Source organism: Macrobrachium nipponense, chromosome 5 (assembly GCF_015104395.2).
Source record: "Macrobrachium nipponense isolate FS-2020 chromosome 5, ASM1510439v2, whole genome shotgun sequence".
In the NCBI taxonomy this organism is placed as follows: domain Eukaryota; kingdom Metazoa; phylum Arthropoda; class Malacostraca; order Decapoda; family Palaemonidae; genus Macrobrachium; species Macrobrachium nipponense.
Window position 1 is genome coordinate 32,541,039 of NC_061107.1, and position 25,654 is coordinate 32,566,692.

General features: G+C 48.8%; 1 protein-coding gene across 1 annotated transcript in view; it reads right to left on the reverse strand.

Annotated features, from left to right (window-relative positions):
- LOC135215279 (ATP-dependent DNA helicase PIF1-like) overlaps positions 1–24,554 on the reverse strand; it is a 167,145-nt gene extending 142,591 nt beyond the window's left edge. Inside the window, exon 1 of the mRNA XM_064249824.1 lies at positions 24,257–24,554. The gene's annotated coding sequence lies outside the window, so the exon portion shown is untranslated. The remainder of the gene's footprint in view (positions 1–24,256) is intronic.
- Positions 24,555–25,654: the final 1,100 nt, after the last annotated feature.

The window sequence follows — 25,654 nt, forward strand, 5'->3', positions numbered from 1 at the left end:
ATAGCTCTTACCTCATGAGCTTTGACCTTAAGAACTTTGAATTGACTTTCATCACATATCGCATGCGCTTCTTTCACCAGGCTTCTGATAAAGAAAGAAAGCGCATTCTTCGAAATAGTCCTCCTTGGATCTCTTACAGAGCACCAAAGGTTGACATCATTGCCCTTAAGTTTTTTCTTTCTCTGTAAGAATTAGAATTTTAAACTTTCGTACTGAGGCAAAGCGACCTCTCTGCTTCCTCGCCTACTAATGCAGACAAGCCTTGTACTGCAAGCTCCTAGGCCAAGGATTTGAGGGGTTTCTCGTTCTTGGCCAGAACGAAGGAAGGAACGAACAGATAGCTGCATCTCCTCTGAATCCCACATTTCCATTCTAGTGCATGGAGTTCACTAACCCTCTTTGCGTAAGCCAATGCCATGAGAAAAATTGTCTTCTTCGTGAGGTCTCTAAACGAGGCAGACTGAGGCGGTTCGAACTTATTGGACCTCAGGTAACGTAGCACTACATCCAGATTCCAACTCGAATCCCTGGAGAAACCTTCTTGGATGTTTCAAAACGATCTTATTAGATCATGAAGGTCCTTATCTTCTGAAATGTTTAAGTTTCTGTGCCTAAACCCTGCAGATAGCATGCTACGATAGCCTTTAATGGTTGATACCGCCAATCCACTTTCTTCCCTAAGGAAAAGTAAGAAGTCTGCTATTTGGGTCACAGAGGTACTGGAAGAGGAAAAGTGATGGTTCCTACACCCATCGCCGAAAGACGTCCCACTTCGATTGGTAGACTCTAAGGGTAGAAGGCCTTCTTGCTGCTGCGATAGCCGTTGCAACTTGCAGAAAAGCCTCTCGTTCTGACCAAACTTTTGACAGTCTAAGCCAGTCAGATCTAGAGCGGGAGGTTTTTGTGATACCTCTCGAAGTGGGATTGTCTGAGCAGATCGATCCTCTGTGGTAATGTTCTCGGAAGATCTACTAACCATTCCAGTACCTCTGTGAACCATACTTGTGCGGGCCAGAACGGGGCTACCAGCGTCATCCTTGCTGCCTCCGATTCTGCAAATTTCTTTAGAGTCTCTCCCAGTAATCTTGAATGGAGGAAAAGCATACATGCCTAGACCCTTCCAATTCTAGTAGAAACGCGTCTATCGACACTGCCCTCGGGTCCGATATCGGAGAGCAGTAGTTGGCTATCCTCGCATTCTTGGCTGTGGGCGAAGAGGTCTATATGAGGCTTGCCCCAAAGCTTCCACAGGTCCTGGCAAACATCCTCGTGAAGAGTCCACTCTGCAGGCAGGACTTGATCTTTCCTCTGCTTAGGAGGTCTGCTCTGACGTTCTTTTCTCCCTGTACGAACCTTGGTAAGGAGACAAATCTTCCTTTGCTCTGCCCAAAGCAGAAGTTCTTTTGCTGTCTCGTACAGGGAGAAAGAGTGAGTCCCCCCCTGCTTCCTGATGTAAGCCAGGGCCGTGGTGTTGTCCGAGTTGATCTGTACTGCTGAAGCTAGGACGTGGGGCGGGGTCGAAAGCTTTCAAAGTAGCCAAACCGCCATCAGCTCCTTCTTGTTGATGTGCAGGTCACCTGTTCCTTCTTCCAGGTGCCTGACACTTCTCTTGAGCCGAGCGTGCTCCCCAACCTGTTTCCGAGGCGTCGGAATACAACACTTGGTTGGGGTTCGGAATGTGAAGGGACATCCCTTCTGCAAACCTGAGAGGGTTGGCCCACAAGAGAGGTCCTTCTTGATTTCCCTTGAGATCTCGAAGGAGAACTCTAGGTTTTGCGAACGACACCTCCATTTTCGATGTGAAAGAACTGGAGAGGTCTGAGGTGCAACCTTCCTAGAGAAAGGAATTGCTCCAACGAGAGAGTGTCCCCAACAAACTCATCCACTCCCTCGCTGTGCATACTTCTTTCTCTAGGAAGGCTTTGACTTTCTCTGACCCTAGGGCTATCCTTTCTGGAGACGGAAAAGCCCGAAAATCAGAGAAGCCATCCGAATCCCCAGATAGATACGATCTTGACTGGGGATCAACTGAGACTTTTGAAAGTTCACCAAAAGTCCCAGAGAACTTGCCATGAAAAGGGTCTTTTGTAGGTCCTCCACACATCTTTTCTGCGACTTGGCTCTGATTAGCCAGTCGTCCAAGTAAAGGACACTCTGACTCCCTCCAAATGTAGCCATCTTGCTACTTTTTCATTAGGCCTGTGAAGACCTGAGGGGCTGTTGAAAGGCCGAAGCACAAAGCCCTGAACTGGAATATCCTTCCTCCATCATGAACCTGAGGTATTTCCTTGAAGAAGGATGGATAGGCACATGGAAGTAAGCGTCCTGAAGATCTAGGGACAACCATCCAGTCCCCTGGCCGAAGGGCCGCCAACACTGAGGATGTCGTCTCCATGGCGAACTTCCTCTTTTCTACAAAGAAATTCAGGGCGCTTACATCCAGAACCGGTCTCCATCCTCCTGAGGCTTTTGGAACTAGAAAAAGGCGGTTGTAAAAGCCCGCTGAGCAAGGGTCGCTCACTAGCTCTATAGCCTCTTTCTCGAACATTTGTTCCACTGCTTGTGTTAAAGCAAGGCTCATGATGGGATCCCTGTACCTGCCACCAACTCCTCGGAGTCGTTGTCAACGGTGGTCTTTCCGTAAAGGAATCGATATCCTTTCCAGATAATCGAGAGGGACCAGTTGTCCGCTCCTCTCTTTGCCAGGCTTCCGAGAATCTTAGAAGTCTGGCACCTACTGGTGTTTGGAGGACTACTTCCCTACTTCTTAGCTCTGGCAGAGCGTGAGAAGGATCTAACCTCTCTTGAAAGGTCTATTACCTCTCGAGGTAGAGGCTCTAGAAGGAGGGCCCCCTGAAAGGGCTCCTGTCTAGCTGGAGTCTCCTTCTTCGTCTTCGTCTGGAAGGAGGTCCTAGGCTTCCGTGCCGACTGCGCGAGCATGTCCTGAGTCGCCTTCGCAGAGATAGATCCTGAGATGTCCTGTATTATCTTCTTCGGAAATAGCAGAGGCGAGAGCTGCGAATACAGAAGAGAGGCTCTTTGGGCATGCGAAACAGACTTAGTCAGAAAAGAGCAGAAGACTGATCTCTTCTTAAGGATCCTGCTCCAAACAGGGAGGCTATTTCGCTCGATCCATCTCTAACTGCTTTATCAATGCACGTTAGAACACTGTTTGAGATCTTCTGGCGAAATAGCATCCGGGTTCTGAGTCTTCTTAGCCAAGACCCCAAAGACCAGTCAAGGAAGTTGAAGACTTCCAAGAACCCACTCTAAACATTCCCTTCAGCAGGTGGTCAAGCTCGTTCATAGCCCAGGTAGTCTTAGCAGACAAAGAGCCGAGCGTCGTGCTGCATCTACCAGAGAAGAGAAGTCCGCATCCGCCGATGAAGGAAGACCCAGGCCTAGTGGTTCTCCAGACTCGTACCAAAACCCCAGTCTGCCCGTAGCTTGGAAGGAGGGAAAGAAAACACAGTCTTCCCTTTTCTCTTCCTTAGAAAGCAGCCAATCACCTCCAAAAACTTTCAAAGCCTTCTTCATTGAGATGGTTGGCTTCATTCCTCACACAAGAGGAAACTTTCGTCTTCTTTCGAAGTCGAGAATAAAGAGAGAGGAGACGGAGGAGCGACGGGAGTAAGGGAGTCTCCAAACTCTTGAAGAAGGAGATCTGTAAGGATCTTATAGGACGAAACTGACGAGTCCTTCACCAAATCCCTCTTCTGAAGGTTCAACTTCATCCACTGAAGAACCCTCTGCTTCTTTAACGAGGGCCGTTAGCCTTCTCTAAAGAAGTGCGCCTGTCCAGAGTGTGTCTAGTAGCAGACTGGCGCCTATCAGGGGAAGCCAAAGTTTCTGAGAGCTCCTCTCGAATGAGTCCTTCCTACTCTGATGAGTGTGTGCTCTTTGATCCTTAATCCTACTCCTAGAATTCCGGGCTTCCAAACCGGGGAGCGCCTGCTAGGAGAGGGAGAGCCTACTATGCTCAAGGCGCTTCTCAGGATCCATGCGCCACTGTTCAAAGGAGAGCGGCTGCCAGGCGAGCTGCGCCTCCATGAGGCGAAACGCTACTAGGCTCTTGGCGCCTACTTACAGGAGAGCGAAGCCCTGGAGAAGGTCGCCTACTAGGTGACCGGCGTCTACCATGCTCCACCAAACTTCGATCCAGACTAGTGTGTCTCTTCAAAAGGTAGTCTCCCAGAAGAGACATATCTTTCAGGCTCTACACGCCTGTCCTGACGAGCGGCTAAAAAGGAGAGCCGCGCCTATCAGGAGAAAAACGCCTATCCTCCGCACCACGCTTGGGAGCGGGAGAGCGTCTACTTGGGGAGTAGCGCCTACTAGGCTCAAGGCGCCTAACAAAAGGCGAGATCCTGTCTCTTGACGAATCCATCAAAGAGTAGGCTCTCTTATCCGGAGAATGAAGGATCTTCGGAATGAGCGAGAAGACGAGGCTGTACGCCTGTCTTTAGACGAAACGCCTACTAGGCGCTAGATCCCTTCCTACTGGAGAGATGTAGTCACCAGGAGAAAGCTTCTTGGGCGATTGACGCCTGGAAGACGACAAGCGTCTGCCGAGGGAAGAGGCGCCTCCTTCCATCCGCTGATACAGGAGAGAGAACCGACTCTGACTGAGACGGTAACACAGGCGAAGGAATCCTAGACTTCTTGACAGGGAGAGAGACGTCTTTCCGACGCGTTCCTCCTGCCAAGGAGCCCGCCAGCGCCGAAAATCTGCGCTTGCAGTCCAGCAAGAATTGCGAGCTGGAGATCTTGCAAAATCCTCCACCGGAGAAAGAGGCTCGAAGCCTACTATGAGGCGAGAACTCCTGCTCCATCCTGGGTTTCTTGATCTCTACTTCCGGCTCTTCTGGAAAAACTTCCGGGCTGGAAGGAAAGGCGCCGGAGGCCTTCCAGCTCTCTTCAGCGGTCGCGAAGAATCCGAGGCGCTCCATCCTCTTCTAGGCGAAGGTGAGGAAGAAGAAGAGAAGCATTGTCGCAATACCTCCTTCTTCGCAGCGAACAAGGGCAGCCTGGTACGAACATCAGGATCTACCGAGGGGACGCCTGATCGGTGGGAGTTCTCCCTAACCTTCCTGCGGCTGTTGACTTTCCTCCTCCACTGGGACTGGGATCTGGAAGAGGTCTAGGCCTGGAAGCATTAAGGAGCCGATCAGACGCACCCTCCACTGCACTGGGGTCACTACACAATTCACCTTCACTACTCTTACCTTGCAACGAACGAATCTTCTTTTCCATGCTAAGGATCGTGGCTCTCATGGTTGCCACTTCCGTAGTCGTATCCTTAGGTTCGATGCAGGGCGCAGGAGCTGAAACTGGAGAAGGTTCTAATGCTACAACAGGATTTTCTTCTACCTCGCTAATACGAGACTTCACTAGAACTCCTAGACGAAGCCTTTCTCACCCTGTCTATCTCTAACTTCCTCAAGTAGGAAGAAAGAGCCTTCCATTCACCCTCATCCAACTTCTCACACTCATACACGGGTTAACAAAAGAACATTCTTTCCCTCTACATTTAAAGCAAACTGTGTGAGGATCTACCGTAGCTTTCGGTAGTCTCACCTTGCATTCATCCATAGAGCACACCCTAAACATAGAAGATTTCTTAACCTCTAACTCAGACATCTCGAAATCAAAGAAAAATCCAAATCAATATCCAAAAACAATCCACAAATGCGTATGCCAAGCCAACAAGATCAGGTACTTCACCGAAAGTCAGTCCAAATAAATCCACGGCAACGAGAATCGAATAAAGCTGTCAGGAGGTAACAACCACAGGTGTAGTCGTCACCGGCGACAGAAAAATTCTGGCTGGAAAGGGAGATTGGTTCTTACAGCCGCCACCACGCGGCGGTAAGGTAGATCACTGACCTACCTGTCGCGTGTTCCGCGAGTTTTGAATTCTGTCGTGACGTCAGAGACGTATAGCTAAGTATATATCTGACAGGAAAGTCATGTACAAAAACCGAAGTTTTAACTACTGAATCTAGGTCAGACATCGTTAAAGAAAATCAAAATCAAAATCAAACCGGTCCGCAATCAGCGTATGCCAAGCCAAAACAAAGCGAATACGTCACCAAAAGAAGTCCAAATTAACTCCAGGCAAGCGAGAATCGAAAAACTATCGAGAGGAACCGACAACAGTTGTTATCGTTCCCGCGACAGAGAAAAATCTGACAAGCAAACGGGAGTGGTTCGTACATCCGCCACCCCAGCGGCGGGTAAGGTAGACCACCTGACCTACCTGTCGCGTGTGCCGCGAGATTTGAAATTCTGTCGGGAACGTCGGAGACTATAGCTGAAGATATATCTGTCAGGGAAGTTCATGTACAAAAATGATATTGTTATGATACAATAAGTTTGTTCATACTTTACCTGGCAGATATATATATAGCTGTATTTTCTGAAGTCCGACAGAATTTAAAAAACTTCCGACACACGCAGTGGTCGGCCAGGTGGTTAGTACCCATTCCTGCCGCTGGGAGGCGGGTATCAGGAACCATTCCCATTTTCTATTCATATTTTTATTCCCACTGTCCCCTGAGGGGAGGTGGGTGGGTACTTGATTATATATATCTGCCAGGTAAGTATGAACAAACTTTATTGTATCATAAACAATATCATTTTTGTTCATGAAATTACCTGTCATATATATATAGCTGAATCCCACCGTTGGAGGTGGGAAGGGACAGAATAGAAGGATTTTGGGAAACAAATGCATGCAGATGATTTACATCTTGGTTCCACCTGTTAGCATAGCTGACTTCGTGATTACTGTCACCCAAGTCTGCTTCTGCTTTACTAGAGTTGCCAGCGAGGTAGAGACCTATAAAGCTGGTGCACTCCAGATGATCTGTCAACGGGGGCGTGACCACAATGTGACTAGACCATATTGACCATACCATGAGGGCTAAGAAGTAAAATAAAATCATTATATATCACCACCTGACCAACCTAGCCAAAGTTAAGGTGTGTTAACTAAGGCTTAAGAGTTAAGAAGTCGCCGTTGTTCGGCGACTCAACAACTAAATTAAGAGCTCTTCCTAACCATTTTCTACAGGATAGGATGAGTGGTACTTCTTGCCATCTTCACATCTCGCAGGGAGTGTGAAGTGAACACAGAGTTGCTTCGCTAAAACATGGTACTCAGGATGTTGCTGAGTGCCATGCTCTGTTGAAATGCTTCCGAGGCCGCGCCCTCACCTCGTGAGCATTCAGATAAAAAATTTCAAATCTTTGGCAAACACAATGAAGGAGCATTTTTGAAAGAACTCCTTAACACTAAAGCCAGGGTGTTCTTCGATATGGACAAGTCTGGTCTTTTTCAGGAACACTGCAGATTGCCCGAATGACTTCGACTGAAGTTTTATGTAGATAAAACTTGAGAGACCCGACAGGGCACAGGACTCTCTCTGGCTCCTGCCCGCTAACTTGTGCCATCCTTGCTTCCAAGCTTCTGGCCCAAGGATAACGGAAACGGGTTTCCACCTTCTTGGAGGCCACAACGAAAGGCTTAGGAGCACACCGCCTTGTGTTCTCTAAAGCCAAAACTTGTGACGATGGCTTAAAATCTCACTAACCCTCTTTGTCGTATCTAGGGTGGTTAGAAGAAGGCCTTCCTGATCACATGCAAGAAGTTAACAGGTAGGAGAGGTTCGAATGCTTTGACATCAAGAACTTCAGACTAACGTCTAAGTTCCATATTGGAAAGCTTCGATCTGGACATGCACAGTCAGTCCGTCTGTACTAAAGTCAGGTGACCGACCAGTTGACCAGTCAGACGAATCAAGGCAGCAAGGCTGTAACCCTGAAGACCATAAGGCACTATTCTTCGCTGAAGGATGAGTGTCTGGACTGCCTGGGCGATTCAATCTAAGCAAACCTTGGGGGGTGTATCAAACGCGAACCCACTGTCGTCAGCGAATCAACTCCTGACTCGAGCTTCTGGTGCCAGGAGAAAGGAGCGAGGAGCAAAAGGCGACTCAGTCCCGAAGGAAGAATGCCTGACAGTCCAACCTGGTCTCAAGTTACACGATCATCGGGGTGTATAAACGCAACCGACTTCGTCACAAGAAAAACTCAGGGCTACTATATGTCGCCTGATCTCGCACGAGTGTCTGACTCCGAGCAAAAGGTGAGACAAAAAGTAGATGGTGAGCGAGTTTCGAGATTCCACAGAACTCAAAGATCGTGAAGGGCTTTGTTGTTTGACAGACGCAAATCTCTGAGCCCAAAGGCCGTAACAACATATTTGCGTATTCTTTAATAGTTGTGACTGCCAGCTTATCCCATTCTTCAGACGGAAATGGAAGACGGTAATCTTATTCCTGTCAACATCTCGATAGTCTGAACGTAGTCAGACTCAGAGCGGAGAGGTTATAGGTACCTTTCGAGTTAGAGTAGACCGACTCTCTCGGAAAAGGTCCTTGGAAAGTGAACTAGGAAGGATGTGACCTCTGTAAATCCAGGATCCTGAAGGCCAACATGGGGCGATCAGCGTCATTGTCGCTCCCGTGACGTCATAAATCCTCTTATTACATTTCCTAAGCGATTGAAAAAGGGGAAAAGAGACTAAACATCCATCCCCGTTTAATATCATAGGATGGCGTTTAATGTACCGATCCCGGATCGAGAATAAGGGAGCAGAGAAGAAGAAGGCTCTTCGTCCTCAACATATCAAAGAGAAGAATGAAACAAAAGGGCGTCCTAAAGTCTCCACAACTCTCAACTTACCTCTAAAGAAAGATTCCACTCGGAAGTCAAAAGTTGCTGCCGTCGATCGAGACGATTCGTACGGACTTTTGCAATCCTGTAACAAACCTCTAGAGGATCGTTACATTCATACGCCTGTTGTTATAATAGGCTCTTTCTCGTAAACTCGAGCAGGACCGAGAGAAGATACTTCTTAAGATATGAGAGAGCTGTGGAATATCAGAGTTGATCTGGACCACTGGTTAAAACAAAAATCGTTTCGAGGACTGGAGGGACGACCGATTGCTTTACTTCTTTCAGATTAAGATCCAGGACATCTGAAACCCTATCCAGATGTCCGGCACCTTCTTTCTATCACCGGCACCTTCTTTCTATCACCTCAGGTGATAGACGCACTGAGAGATGTTCAGAATCATTCCTAGATCTTGAATAATATTTCAGTTTCCCAGTAGGAAAAAAACTGTGGTCTGAATTGCAGTCTATTCGGGGCAAACTAAACTTCTTCAGGAAGGAATGGTCCCCAGCAAGCTCATCCATTCCCTCCCCGAGTATGGTTACTTCCCTAATAAGGCTGCGCTTTGCCTAAGCAGGAGAGCATATAAAAGTGCAATGTAGCAGGTAGACTCGTAGTTCTATACCATGCGGTAATGAGCACCAAAAGGATTAAGAGATAACTCTGTTGAACATAGTAAGGCAAAACGAATGCAAAGTTTATTCATTCAGGTAAGAAAATCCCCTCAATCTTAGGCTAAAGTCCGTGATTGTAGGACAGAGATAGAGTAGTCAGTCAATCCCGCAGGAGAGACGTAACCGCCAGCACAGAGATACGTTAGTCAGTCAATCCCGCAGGAGAGAGAGACGTAACCTACCGCGCATGACAGCAACACGATCTTGTTACTGGGTCGGTGGACTGGACAGCAGCAGCCAGCAGCTTACGAACGTCGTCTCTTAACTTTATGTCTGGGTGCCACTACCCTATTCTACGAAGAAATAGGTCCGTTATTTTTTTAGCAGAAAGAGACTCTCAAGCTGGTATATTTTAAGCGAAACAGAAAACGCTAAATATATAGATGCGTTTGTGTCGTCAGAACACTACCATACAACGGTAAAAGATAAATCGGAAACTCCTGGAAGGCTGCAGGGAGTAACGATTAAATGTCCTTAAAATAATAGACAATAGACCTCTCGGTTGCCATCCGAAGAGGTAACTACAGCAAGCGTATATGACTTGAACCAACCAGTAGTAAAATAAACGCAAGGCAAAATATTTTATTATATCACAATAAAGTTTGTTCATACTTACCTGGCAGACATATATAGCTGAATTCGGAAATACAGCTACATACATATCTGACAGGCAAGTTTCATGAACAAAACTTAGAGAATCGAAGCAGACAGCTCAAGCTTCTTATGTTATTGGACATAAGCGTTCATTGACGTAGTCTACAAGTCTATTTCTTGTACGAGTCTGCGAATGACGAATGAGAGCTCTTCCGAATCTTGTCAATAAGACTTATTCGCTTACGCAATATCAAGTTAATGAGATGTTTGTCAATGAGAACTAACCCATTTACGGGACAAAGAGATATTTTGTCAATGAGGGGATACCCACTTACTTGACAAAACGATAGTATATTGTCAATGGGGGGAAAGTCACTGAATTGACAAAACGTAATCCAGGAAGTCGAGCATTTTATTTTTCCGATTCCCGTCTCAACGAGGAAGGGGCAAGAATCCTGTTAAGAGACAGGGCTTACAGCAGGTAGAACGACGATGTTCATTCGGCAGCGTAGTCCCGACTAGAAACTAACAACAAAATCTATCATCTGAAAAACCCTTTCAGATGGGCTAAAAAGCTTGCAAAATTATCCTGGAAGAGGAAGAAACTCTCCAACCAGCTTCCTCTCCCGTATCACAACTAATGCCTGCTAAAGCTTAAAATTTATTGGCAGTATGGCAAAGGAAGTCCTGTCTTGCGCTTTCCTGAAGAGCGTCCTTTTGATGAGTGCCTTTGCAAGAATCCTACTGAACGTCGCCGAGAGTCCTGACGTGCAAGACGTCGAGCCTTTACATAACCCGTAACTGCCTTATCGCAAAGTCTTGACTGCGGTAGAGAAAACGAGATCTTCCCTTGAGCTTTCCTTAACTCCAACCACCTTTGCGAAAAGCAAAATAATATTGACAGAGACCTCTTGAATTCACGAAACCCGAGGTCTTGCTGGGTTTCGAAGACGAAGTTGTCTGTTCACTTTAAGCTTCCTCCGAAGCACTGCTTACTTCACATTCTTGAGGCTCAAATCTTAAACAAGAGCTTGAAGAGTTCAACAGAAACGTTCAGCCAGGAGACAAACCTGGCGTGCGCTGGCGCGCGCTCGGCATCCATTGGCGAGGACGCTCGGCGTCCTGGCGTGCGCTCGGAGTCCACTGGCGCGCGCCTGGCGTCCATCCGAGCGTCCCGTTCAAGCCAAGCGTCAAAAGAAGCGTGCAGAAAAGCGTCACGCTCCTGACAGGAGTCAAAACAAGCGAGAGAAACTGCCTTCTTTTTCATATTTCTCGGTGGAAAGACGTACACGTGATCAGGCGACGTTCGCCTTTTTACTTCTCACTGAAACGCATAACGAGAGAGAGAGGGGACGTGAAGCGTCCTCTTCTATAAAGCTTCTATTTAGAGGGGCGGGCGAGTCCTTCCGAGAGCTCCAACCCCTGCACAGGGAGGACGCCTCGGAGGACGAGAAGCAATCCTTCGAGATTCGTGCACGATCTTCCGCAGCCTGGGAAGCGTCAACAGGTCCTACCGAAGGGAACGCCAGATCGATGTGGGTTCCGTACCCTCCTTCGGCTTTCGACATGCCCTCTCCCTGGTCCTGGGAGTCCGACAGAGGTCCAGGCCTAGAGGCGTTATGGGGCCGATCTGACGTTCCCTCCTGACGAGAGAGAGGACGTGAAGCGTCCTCTTCTCTAAAGCTTCTTAGAGGGCGCGAGTCCTTCCGAGAGCTCCAACCCTTCGCGCGGGAGGACGCCTCGGAGGACGAGAAGCAATCCTTCAGGATTCGTGCATGTTGCACGAACTTGGCAGTCTGGGGATTTTCATCAGAAACTGCCGAAGGCACGCCAGATCGGTGGGGGGTTCCTCGTAACCCCTCCTTCGGCTTTCGACATGCCCTCTCCCTGTGGTCCTGGGGAGTCCGACAGAGGTCTAGACCTAGAGGCGTTATAAGGCCGATCTGACGCACCCTCCACTACACAAGGGGCACTGTCACTGCACTTAGCCACTTCACTATTGCTCTCTAAGACAAGCACTTTCGATTCTAAGTTTACGAATCGAAAGGAGTATTAGAGAAAGGGCAATAACCTCTACAGACACGTTTTAGGGACCGAAGGTAACATTACAGGGTTAGGAGTAACAATAACAGAAGTAGCACTCTTCACACAATGAAGGAGAGCGATCACCTCTCGCAGACATATTCATAACCCGTAGGTCCATACTATAGGGTTAGGCAAAATAAAGTCTACAGGAAGGTTAGCAGGTTCACTACCCTGACTTTTGTTTACTGATTAATTGCGTACATACGAATCATACTTTTTCCTTACGGAATTAGACATGTTTACTGATTAATTGTGTACATACGAATCATACGTCTTCCTTACGGAATAGACAAAGTCTCACACTCCTTACATGACAAATCTCAACAAAGAAGCAAGACCCATACCCCTCGTGCATACCAAGTGCGGATCTACCGAAGCTTTCGGTAGCCACACCCTATCTTGCAGACAACCCCCTCTGAAACTAGCCTAACTAGATTCAGATATCTTATCCAAGTAAATAAATCAAAAGACAATTAGGATACTTAGCGGCAATGAAGTTTCCAAAATCCTAAGACGGAGGTACTGAAAACAGGTGTTTTCAGCACCGGCGACAGAAAAATTGAATAGAAATGGGAATGGTTCCTGATACCCGCCTCCCAGCGCGGGAATGGGTATAACCACCTGGCCGACCACTGCGTGTGTCGGAAGTTTTTTAAATTCTGTCGGACTTCAGAAAATACAGCTATATATATATCTGACAGGTAAGTTCATGAACAAAATACAATTTACTTTCAAAAATTGTCATTTGTTCCAACAGGTTATACAAACCATCAGTCCTTTACATGCGAAAGACTAACTTATTGGCGAGAGGAATCTGAACCTGGGTTCCCTCCCTGGTCGTAAGAGCAAGGGGGGGAACCTAGCCTCTGTCCAACTGATCACAGCGAGAACTGCAGGATCAGTGGCCAGACCTCTGGACCAATTCGTAAGAGGGAGGCATGCGTACCTCTTATGAATAGCAAGCAAGAGCTTCAAGTCATAAGTAAGAGGCCAAGTATAAAGCATTGGGTTTATCTCTTACTGCTGTCTGCTTCCCTCCTTGTTAGGGAAGGGACAGATAAATGCTTCTATCCCTAACTAAAGATAGAATGGAGCTCAGTTACATAGCTTACCTGCACCGTCGTCCTGTCCAGCATGTGACGACCACTACCCTCTGCCTGCAGGAAGAGGGAAGAAAGGAGAAGGAAGAGGAGCCAGTCACACTCTCATTCATTCTTCATTCATGCAATATCACGAGGACAAGATGCAACCTTGTCCTGTTAAAGGAGCTGGGTAAGCTACACAACTTGTTGAGCAGCCACCATGGACCCGGAGAAAAGTGTCCAAGGACCTATGGGCAATATCCCAAAGGTAGAAGGAGGTGAAGGTGGTTTGGTTGGACCACACCCCTGCCTTCAGCACTTGTGCAACTGACAAGTTATTGTGGACTGCAAGGGTTGGACCAATACCTCTAACTTCGTGGACTCTCGGACAAAAGGTACTGGTGTCCGCACTCCTCTCAGAGTCGTACGCTTTCCTGATCACCTCATGAAGCCAGAAAGAAAGTGTTCTTGGACACTTCTTTCTTAAGCTGGTATCACACTAGTCATTTCTTGCTCGTGGTTTTGGCCAGCATCCAGCCGATGCTCGCGAGCAAAAGTGTTGTATCGTCACACTAGGAACTCGTGGTTTCGAGGAGCCGTAGGAAAAAGTAAACAAAACTGATCATCTGATATCATCATGGCGCCCAGAAATTGTCGGACTGTTGCAAGATGCGCTGCAGTGGTTTATTTCTCGGAAACTTACGTGAATGCAAGAGTAACAAAAAACGTTTGAGGGTTCAAGAGTGGCTCAGGAGAGTACGTCCTATCAGCAGCAGCCATCTTGTTTGTTTACACTATGCTGTGGCTCGCGGCTCGTGCTGGCTGCTTTCCGTCCTGTTCGGAAGCAAGAATCTCGAGCTAAAAGCTCCCGGTTTTTCATTCTCGGCAGCAACGGCTCGCTGCTCGTGAAAAAAATGCCTAGTGTGAGGCCAGCTTAAGTCACCCAGGTGCTAACAAAGAGGCGTTGACACTCAGGCCTGAGGTGTCAAGTTTTCTTCAGATAGCGCCCCAGCACTCTAACAAGACAAAGTAGCGTCAATCTCCTAAATATTTAGAGTTGTAAGTAAAAATGTTGAACGCGTTTTGGTGAGATTTGGACTGCCTTGTACCACCATTTCACTACCCTCTGTTTAAATATTAAAATTTGGCCTTAATTTCTAACTTTGGAGAAAATACTTACTTCGAAAGGAGAGTAGAAGTCTTTAGCTCCATTTCTCACCAACAAGAAGTCGCGACTGATGCCCATCTCCGATGTCAGGACGCATTATAATATGACAATTTGTCGAAAATTGCATTTTTCCTAACTATACAAACCTGAGGTCCTTTAACAATAGGAAGTAGCTAGCGGCAGCTGGAACGGTCGTAAGCTTCGAACAAGGGGAGAACGATAGTTAACTGCTTTGTCCGATCGTCGCGCGCCGCGCGACTGGGAGGTAAACAAAATCACTTTTGCTTTTGGCCCGGCATGCAAAATACGCAGAGTGAGGGGTGGCATGAGGAGGGACTATGTAAAGGACCTCAGGTTTGTATAGTTAGGAAAAATGCAATTTTCGACAAATTGTCATTTGTTCCGATACGTAATACAAACCCTCGGTCCTTTAACAATAGGAAGACTCACTTCTTGGTGGGAGGAATCTGAGTCTTTTGATGAACAGACTGGTGTTCGTCCATCCCTGGAATGCCTCCCTGGTTGTAAGAGCGAGGGAGGGATCCAAGCCTCTGTCCGATTGATCGGGGTGTGCACCGCAGGATCAATGGTCAGACCTCTGGGCCGAGTACTAAGAGAGAGGCAAGCGTATCTCTTTTGTACCAGCATTGTAAGAACTTTTTCCTTTACATGAGCAAATGTAAAGTAATGGGTTTGTCTCATGTAGGCATCCACTTTCTCCCCCTTGTTGGAGAAAGTGGTGGATATACACTCCTATCTCTAGTTAAAGAGATAGGATGGAGCTCTGTTGAATAGCTTACCTGCATCTGACTCCCTTCCAGCAAGGTAACGACCGTATCCCTCTGCCCACAGGTAGAGGTAGAGAAAGATGGTGAAGAGAAGCCAGTCACTCTCTCATTCGCACATTCAATTCTCCAGTCATACCAGGAATCGATGCTGTTCTGCCTGCTCGGGTGCTGGGTAAGCTTACACAACGTGTTGAGCAGCCACCACAGGTCCCAAGGAAAAAGTATCCAAGGACTTGTGGGCAATATCCCGAAGGTAGAAGGACGTGAAGGTGGTCTGGTTGGCCCAGACACCTGCCTTCAGGACCTGCGCCACGGAGAAGTTCTTACGGAACGCTAAGGAGGTCCGATACCTCTGACTTCGTGGGCTCTCGGTCGGAGTGTACGGATGTCGTCGCTACCATCAGCCTCGTACGCTCTCCTGATCACCTCACGCAGCCAGAAAGAAAGCGTGTTCTTGGAGACTTCTTTCTTGGTAACCCCAGTGCTAACGAAGAGGCGTCGACACTCAGGGCCTGAGATGTCGAGTTCTCTTCAGATAGCGCCGTAGCGCCCTCACAGGACAAAGCAGCATCTCATCCGCATCGTTATCGGTGAAGTCCAGAAGGAGGGGATCGTGAAAGACTCGAACCTGTCGTCAGGGATCGATGGATTCTGAGTCTTAGCTACGAAGTTCGGGACGAAATCGAGCGTCACAGATCCCCAGCCTCTGGTATGTTTAACATCATAAGAAAGGCCATGTAGTTCCCCTACTCTCTTCGCCGATGCCAGGGCCAGCAAGAAGAGGGTCTTGAGGGTCAGATCCCTGTCTGACGACTCTCGGAGTGGCTCGAAAGGTCTTCGAGTCAAACTCCTAAGTACGAGAGTCACATCCCACGCAGGGGGCCTGAGTTTCCCTGGGTGGGCAAGACCTTTCGAAGCTCCTCATTAGCAAGGAGATCTCGAACGAATTCGAGATGTCCAGTCCCCTCAGTTTTAGGACGAGAGCCAGGGCGGCTCTATATCCTTAACTGTGGGTACTGAGAGGAGCTTCTCTCGGCGAAGAAACACGAGGAAAATCCGCTACCTGCTGAAGAGTGGCTCTGAGAGGAGACAGACCCTGTCTACGACACCAACCACAGAAGACGGCCCACTTCCCCTGGTACATCAGCTGCAGGAGGACTGTCGGGACGTGTCGCCAGCCATCTCTGTTGCGTGCGCTACGAGAAAAAGCGTCTCGTTCGCAAGAGATGGTGGATAACAGCCAGCCGTGAAGTTGAAGGGACTGGACTGCTTGGTGGTACCGTTCTACGTGTGGCTGGGCTAGAAGGTTGTGCCAAGTGGGTAGCTCTCTCGGTGCGTCCGCAAGAAGAGCCAGCAGGTCCGGATACCAAACGGCTTGCGGCCGTTTGGGAGCCACCAGGATCATTCTGAGATTGGGAGTGACCAGCACTCGACTGATCACTTTCCGAATCAGACAGAAGGGAGGAAAGGCGTAAGCGAAGAGGTTGTCCCAGGGGTGTTGGAGAGCGTCCTCTGCAGCTGCCCATGGGTCCGGCACAGCTGAGAAGAAAACCTGAAGTTTTCTGTTGTGCCGGGTGGCGAACAGGTCTACGACCGGTCGCCCCCACAGGTTGAAGAGCCTTTCCGCCACGTCTTGGTGTAGAGACCATTCGGTCCCTATCACCTGATCCCGACGGCTGAGCTTGGTCTGCTACTACATTCCTCTTGCCTGGAATGTAGCGTGCAAAATGACAGCCTCTATCGAGTGAGCCGTGGCCCACTCGTGCACCTGCACCGTCAACTGATGGAGCGGAAGAGACACTAGCCCCCCCTGCTTGTTGACATATGCCACTACTGTGGTGTTGTCGCACATCAACACCACTGAGTGTCCCACCAAGCGGTCCTGAAACTCTTGGAGAGCGTAGAACGCCGCCTTGAGTTCCAGGACATTGATGTGAAGGTGCTTTTTCGTGATGGTCCCACACACCTGCAGTCAGCAACTCCTCCAGGTGTGCGCCCCATCCCTCGGTCGATGCGTCTGAGAACAGAAGCATCTCCGGGGGGGGAGTGCGTATGGGCACTCCTCTTAAGAGGTTCTTGTCGTCGAGCCACCAGGCTAGGTCCTGCCTCACCTTGTCCGTGATAGCCACGGGAAAGTAAGGAGGGTCCTTGGCCTGAGACCATCTTTCCCTTAGCCTCCACTGGAGAGACCGCAGGTGAAGACGCCCGTGAGGGACTAACTTCTCGAGTGACGACAGATGGCCGATCACGACTTGCCATTGCTGTGCTGCCCTGTTCCTGCCGAGACAGGAACCGGCCGGCTGCCTCCCTGAATTTGCTGATCCGCAAGTCTGCGGGAAAGACTTGCCCTGCTACGTGTCTATCAGCATACCCAGGTACTTCATCTTCTGCTTGGGTTCGAGATCGGACTTCTCGTAGTTTATCACGATCCCCAGATCGTGACAAAAACTTGAGGAGTCGATCTCTGTCCTGTAGCAACTGCGAGCGGGAGCTCGCCAGGACTAGCCAATCGTCGAGATACCTCAGAAGACGTATCCCGTTCGAATGGGCCCAAGCCGACACCAGAGTGAACACTCGCGTGAACACCTGTGGGGCGGTTGAGAGACCGAAACAAAGTGCCCTGAATTGGTACACCGTCCCGTCGAAGATGAAGCGGAGGTACTTTCTGGAGGACTGATGGACGGGTATTTGAAAATACGCGTCCTTCAAGTCCACTGAAAGCATGAAATCGTTCCCCCTGATCGAGTCGAGCCACTGAGCGTGCCGACTCCATCGTGAACCGCGTCGTGCGAACGAAGCGGTTCAGGGGAGAGAGGTCTATCACCGGACGCCAGCCCCCCGATGCCTTCTCCACTAGGAAGAGGCGGCTGTAAAAGCCCGGTGACTGGTCCTCCACGATTTCTACAGCTTGTTTCGCCAGCATGGTCTTGATCTCCTGTCGAAGAGCGTTGTCCTTTGCTGATCCCCGGACATAGGTCTGTAGATATGGACCGGATTGGAGATGAGGGGGGCCGAGACTCGAAGGGTAGTAGATTATCCCTCCCGAAGGACGTACTACTATCCAGTTCTCGGCGCCGTAGCGCTGCCAAGTCACCCAATGGCTCGCCAGGCACCCCCCCCACTTCCGGCAGCAGGTGATGGGGGAACGCCGTCCCTAGCGTTTCCCACCTCGTTTCGACTTCTTTCCAGCACCCCCTCGGGGAAAGGAGGGCTGGGAGGAGGGCTGGTTGCGGCCTCCTCTAGCAGAAGTTGAAACTACAGGAGTCTTCACACGGGGTTTGGACGGTGCAACTGTCTTCGCCGCCGTGGAAGCGCTAGCCAAGCTCTTTGGTTTGGCCGCAGTCGCTCGAGATTGCCCAGTAACCTTCGAGACTGCCTGGTGGACTAAGCGGTCACTCTCGTCAGTGCGCCGCCTTTCCACCGCAGCGTCCACCATCTCCTCCAAGGAAAGAGAGCTGGGGAAACTCCTAAGAGTCCATTTCGAAGCCCGAGTGCCGCCTCAACGCCCGGACCCCTTGGCACTCGGGTAAGGACTGCGTCCCTACGTCGAAGAACCAAGTTGGCCCACAGGTTAGCAGTCTGATGGGCGAGGTAAGAGATTGCTCTTCCTCCAGACTGGCACAGTCTCCTAAAAGAAGCGTCGTCTTCGAGAGCAGAGCTCCCAGAGCCGGCCGCTACTTTGGATATTGTGAGGGACCACAAATCCAACCAGGAAACTGCCTGGAATGCTGCCATAGCGGTAGATTCCAAGGCAAGTGCCTCCTGCTGCGAGAACCATAGGTTCTCCGACAGGAGCTGCTGCAGGACACACCTGGAGTCAGCCTTGCTAACTCCGGGTTAACCTGTTTTCGCAGTATCGGGTCTTCGAAGGCACGTAGAATCGCCTCTGCCGCTGTAGAGGAGGAGGAAGCAGCTTAGAAGACCGTCCGGACTTTAGCGAGTCCTCCCGTCCTGAGACGAGATTCTCCACCTGATCCAGGACCGAGTCTGCAAGCTCAGATCGCGGTAATCCCACCATCATTTTGGGTTCCCTCTTGGGACCCCAAAATGATTCGAGCTGGGACGTGGGCTCTGCCGGTGGTAGCGGCGATCCTTCCGCGAGGTCATTATGCAGACGCATCAGCTTAATGGACCTCCGCAAAGTTCCTCTGTATCTCGGGAGTTACAGCGTCTTGTGGAGTAGGACCATCCAGTCCCTCCAGCAAGAGCATATCCCGCGATACTCCTCCTTCAGAAGGAGGAACAGCGACAGACCCCTGACGGTCGCCTCCAACTACTTGCGCGTACGTTCTGGTCGGTCCTAAAACCGTGCCTGAGCCGTACGGCGTCATAGCTGGGTCACGAGCGGCGCACCTCCTCGTGATCGCTCCTCGGTTACCTCGCTCCTCCCGGTATAGCCCGAGGAGGTTGAAGGTACGGGAGAGGCAGACCTGAAGCTCCCCCCTCGCTCGCTGGCAGGACCAGCGTGCGTGGAGGGCTGCTGCCCTGATCGTCAACCCGTTTCGGTGACGGTCGAGACCGCAGGCCTAGCCTTGCCGCTCTGCCTGGGGCGATTTGGCTCGGCTGAGAACGTCGAGACCGATCTCTAGCGGTCCCATCTGGTGGAGCGGAGGACGGGTGACCTGCTAGGCTCTCTGTCGCGTCGAGAACCAGCCTAGAGTCCTCGTCGGCGCGGTCCAAACCTGCTGGTACCCAGCCGTGGCTGGTACCGGCGGCTGTGGGGACTCCTTCCTCGCCTCAGCCCGTGGCCGGTCAGGCGACCGTCACGTCAGCCCCGAGCAGCCAGTTGATCGCTGCGAGAGCGTCCACTGGCCTGGCGAGAGTCGTGTGCACGACTCTCGCCAGTCTTCTGCTCCGCGCCGCTGTCTTGACGGCGAGCGAGCTCGGGCGTCAAAAACTTTGGCTGGACGGTCCTTCTTTGGAAGAGCGTCCACTCGGTGCTTCTCGCGAACGAGAAGCGGCCGAGACGGAACCTGGTTTAGCGGCAGAACCGCTAGCACCAGGTGAGGACGCACCAGCCGAGGCTGGTGCACCTCTGGTCCCCGTCGACTTCTTCTTTGCAGAAGAAGCGACGGGCCCCGTTCCCGAAGGCACAGGAGGACCAGCAGAAGAGCTCCCCAGCTCGCCTGAGCGAGACGGGCCCTTAGAAGATCCCGAAGGAGTCTTCTTAGGGGGGGAGGAGGCAGCCTTCTTCTTCTTCGACTGTTTAGCCTTGAGAAGTCGAAGGGGAAGGAGGAGGCAGCAGACGACGAAAGAAGACGACGAAGACGACGACGACACCTTCTTTTCTCTTTCCTCTTCTTCTTCGCCAGGCTCCGCAGGACAGACGTCAGGTCTTCCATCCAGGAGGGAGCCGGGGAAGTTGCCGAAGCAACAGGGCCCGACTGCACCTGTCCAGAAAGACCTGAGACTGTGACAGCACCACCAACAGCAGGAACAACAGGAACAGGTCCGGGAACGGCAGGAACGGCAGGAACATCTGAAAGTGAATGAGCAGCAGCCTGATCTGAAAAGGAATGAGCGGCTGGGACAGCAACAGGTACGGCAGGCACGGCAGGTACCACAGGAGAGCCAGGCGTCCTGTCGGCAGCTACCGTCATCCTCGGCACTGGCGGCAGGTCCAGGGGAGTACTCTTTGGGCAGCGGAAGTCCGGGGTCGGCAATACAAAAAAACCAGGTGGTGGTGGCACCGTCCTCTTTGGCACGGCAGTAATGGGTTTTTGTATAGCAGCCGTGGGTGTCACCGACATTATATGTGGCGTATACACCAGATGCGGTGGCATCTCATATGCTGGTGTCGTTACTGTGGTTGTAGTAGTGGTCACCGCACCATGAGTGACCACTGCCGACCCCGCCAACCGCTGAATCAACCCTTGGATGCTCGGCACTCCCTGCAGTCCCAGCGACTCCCACACCTGTCCCAGGTCGTCCTTCGCTGATGGCACACCTGCGGAAGCAACAGTCGGGTTAGTCAGAGGGGTTTCCTCACGCCTGGGGGGAGAAGAACCCCCCCCAGAGCGGACGGAAGACCCCGAGTACAACTGGACGTCCGGGTAGCGGGCGCCCTCATCCACACTCGACGGATCGAGAGAGGAGAAGGACTCCGCTACCCCCCCCGCAGGGGAAGGCGCGAAACGTGGGGGCTGGCCGGGGGGCAGGAAAGAGGACGAAGTGTCCGTTACCAAAGGAGTCACTGGACTTTCCGATGACTTCTTGGGCGGCCTAAGTCTCTTCCTGCCCTCGTACAGCACCCACTGCGCCTCGGACCAATTCATACATATTACACAGGGCTCGTTGCGGGAGCACTCTCGCCCCCGACAACGAGTGACTACAAACCTCGTGAGATCTACATCGACAAACGATCTAAATCCCCCACATCTACGCCCCTCCAGCCCGGGACACACTCTACGGGCGACCGGAGGGCGTGGTGATATCTCCATTTCTTCTTCACTCATTGCAAAGATCAATAAAAGAAATGCACAAGTACTTACAATCACTCTGATTTATACAGAAAGAGAGGGCAAATACTCAAACTCAAAGCAAACGACAAAGCGGGCAGAGCGATGACGAGCACGTCCTTCCCACTCACGGCCGAAAGCAAAAGTGATTTGTTTACCTCCCAGTCGCGCGGCGCGCGACGATCGGACAAGCAGTTAACTATCGTTCTCCCCTTGTTCGAAGCTTACGACCGTTCCAGCTGCCGCTAGCTACTTCCTATTGTTAAAGGACCGAGGGTTTGTATTACGTATCGGAACAAGTACTTTTTTTGGGGTTGTACACATTGATCGTACATGGTCCACCCCCGTACCATGCAGTTTTTTACCCTAGTTTACAACGCAATGTTATATACTATACTACTAGGTATACTATCTTGAATATCGATTAAAATGAGTAGGTAGAAGATAGGGTTAATGTCTAGGAGAGGGCCGCATGAAGATATCAGTGATATTCAATGTATTTTTACTATAATGTGTAGGAATGTATGTAAATAGTGGTATACAAGTGAGATAATTTAGTGAAATTCAATAACAGTCGAAATATCGACGATCAAACTAACGCTACTCTTGTCTCCTCCCAGAATTTTTCTAAGTCTGTTGTTATTGTTGACTGTGTCTTGTTTTTAGCTCAAATGAGCCCTGTAACTACTAGTATAATCCGCAGACAAACTAGTCCACTATGACGTCTTACATGTTTGGCCAATCAGAGTTTCATTTTCTTAAACCTCATCAACTTTGGCCAATGGCGCGGGTGTTTGAAAATTTTCTCAGCGCGACAATACATTATCTTACCCAGGCTTTTCAGTTTGTTCTTAGACATGGAGGCCGTAGCAAGCACTTCATCTCATAGTATTGCACAAGAAGTTGAAATTCCAGCTTCTTGTCCTGACTGTTTCCTAAGTTACGGTGAATTTGTTTTAGCTTATTTGGGGAATATTGAAAAACTAGTGGATTCGTCGGGTACCTGGCCACTTCCTACTTTAAGTTGCATGTCAGGGAACCTTGCAACGACTTCACGTTTTCCTCAAAGCAGCAGCACATCTTTATCAACCAACAGTTTAAGGTAAGCTTCTTTAATTTATAGAGTATATTATAATGGTGGTAGTATAACGATGTATACAGCAGTACCATCACTTTGGATTTGGTTTGATGGATGTGTTAGGTAGTGGTTTCCGCCCCCCGCTAGGCCTAGGTAGGGGTACAGGGCTCTAGGTAAGGTTAGGTAGTGCCCCGAAAATCACTGTGGCCTTAAGGGGGGGTCGCAGGGGGGGGGCTCACACTCAAACTTCTCATCAAATTTTCATTTTGCTCCCGAGTGCCATCATGGATGCTACAGCGTTGGCTCTTGGCTTAGCGTTGAAGAGCACACAGAAACGAAAGAGACGAAAGTGGGCCCAGCAATGGTATTTGTGTCGTGAACAATTTGGTCATGCTCCTTTATTAAATGAACCTGATGTTTTCAAGAACTTTCTTCACATGGACGGAGAATCATTTGACAAACTATTAGATCTTGTGAGACCATCTATAACCAAAGAAAACACAGTTACTATGGTTGTGCGATATCACCATTTGAAAGACTCTCAATAACTCTCCGCTTCTTGGCAACTGGAAACACATTCGAGGACCTGAAATTCCTGAGTGCCATTTCTCCTCAAGCCATTGGTGGTATCGTTATAGATACATGCAACGCTATCAACACATGTTTCATGGTCACTCAGGAACCAAAGAGCATCAAAACACCATAGTGACAGCTCATAAATTTCATCTGCTCCTGCTCCAGATCTGCTTGAGTCTTTTATTCTTTTAAATTCTTTTCGGAAGCTCGTCCGCAGTGAGTTTATTTTCTTCTTCAGCTCCTCCTTCGTCCCTTCCAGATAATAATCACGGAATTTCTGTAGAAGAGTCTCATATGCCATATATCTTTTTTATTTCTGTCACTATAACAGTCACTTTTAATGTTCCAAAGTAGTGGTAAACTTCTATAAACATCAATAAGCTCAAGAAGAAATTTCTTTTCATGTTTTGTTGGAGCCATGATGACGATGAGCCACGCACGTCCTCCTCAGATTATGTCTAATCACTAGGCTAACTAAAATTTGCGCAAATTATTGCTAGGTACCACACACGCACAAATTATTTGACGTTAGCTCAAAAAATATCTACTGAAATCAGATCACTAAAATATTTGACATCAAACCTTTTAGGCCATCAAATTACGCCACACACGATCAAATTCATGTCAAATAATTTGACATAAAAAAATTGGACCAAAAATTTGAGCTTGTGTGGGCAGCTTTAGTTTCTTTTTTATCCATTTCCTCATGTCTCCTATGCGATGTGCAATACCAATCTGGTCGTTTTTTGCCGTTTTTCGTCGTTAATACTTGAAAAACGGGTGCGGCCTTCTCCTGGACATTTACCGAAGATAGTAGGTATAAGCTAGCTACCAGCTTAGTAGTAATCTGGGTGTCGTAGTGTAGGTCAAACTTAGCTACCTATATAATGATACGATGTGGCCATTCACGTTTCAAGTCACCTAAGGCTACTTGCTATATAGTAGGATCCCCTGTGATGTGGAATCCTCCACTTATTACTACTAAGCGGGTCGTAAAAATGACGACAACTTACTCGCAAAAACCGAAATGGTGTAGGTGGGCCAACGGAAGAGGACAGACAGTCTGACAGCAGCGGCGTCTCCTCCTTCGCTGGATTTAAATGGATCGGGATTTTAAACCAGCTGATGAATGGTGGCGGTCACGAAGACCCGGGACTTCAGGCAACACAAACCAAATCGGGTATTGGTTCGCTTGTTGCAGTCTTGCAGAAAAGGATAATAGACCCACATTTAGATGTAATATAAAGTAAAGTTGAATTAAAAGACGAGTAAAGTAAACAAGGGAATAAAGCTTTGCACCTAATGAATAGTGTAGTGTGCCCGCAAGTTGACACAACTGTGTTTGTGAGTGTGCGCTTACAGGCCAGAACCAGGAACCGTCGCTGGTTGTCAAAACCAAAGAAATTTATAATTGCCAAAATAAAAATGAGTGCAGTGGGGCAGTAACTGTGTTTGTGGTGTGAGTTCTGTAATCAGGAACCATGGTTGTCAAAGACATTAACATGGCCCTGCCTTTGTGACCGAAAAAAAGGGAGGATGTGGATTAAAAATAAAGTAGCAATTAATGGCTAATATCCGGTACAAACAATGTTTAGCAACACCTATAACTTTTGGGTTTCTTGTTGCAGGAAAATATATTGTTCAAGGATGGAAATAAACAATTGGGTAAACAATTAGATAAAGTGATGCTAAAAACAACTAAAAGTGTAAATAACAAGAAAAGTGAGTGCTAGTTAAATAATATATATATATATAATATATATATAATATATATATATATATACATATAATATATATATATATATATATATATATATATATATATATATATAAGAATAAGAAAGAGAAAAGCTAAATGTGTAGTGTGGGGAAAATGATATCTACAGAAGAGCAGACTTAAAGAAAAGGCAACGAGATGATTTTATCCGACCAAGGCACAGGTAGAGAAGTAAATACCTTGCGTAAAAATTATTATATAAAACGATGATGGTCATATGGCTATAAGCAACTTTCAAACAAAAAAGTTAAGAGGGGGTTTTCGTGGGGTAGGGATGTGATGGAAATGCAGTATATAGAAGTTAAGAAAGAATTATGTAATTATGATGAACAATGTGCTAACTGTTGAGGGAGAAGTAATAATAATGGACTGGGAAGAAAGTCTGAGGATGAACATGTTCAAACAGGAGGGAGATGTCATTGGTACCATAACCACAGAAGAATCACCAAGAGAATCATTTTTGGAGGTTTTAGAAGGAACGCTGCATGAAAGATTATGATTAATCGTGAAGTATATACTGTCGACAATGTTTTTTCAATGAGACAATTACAAGTTAAAAAGCGAGAATGGATCATGTGGAAATGAAGTGTCAGGCCAAAACAAAGGGTCACCCACCCTCTCCCCCAACCCAAAT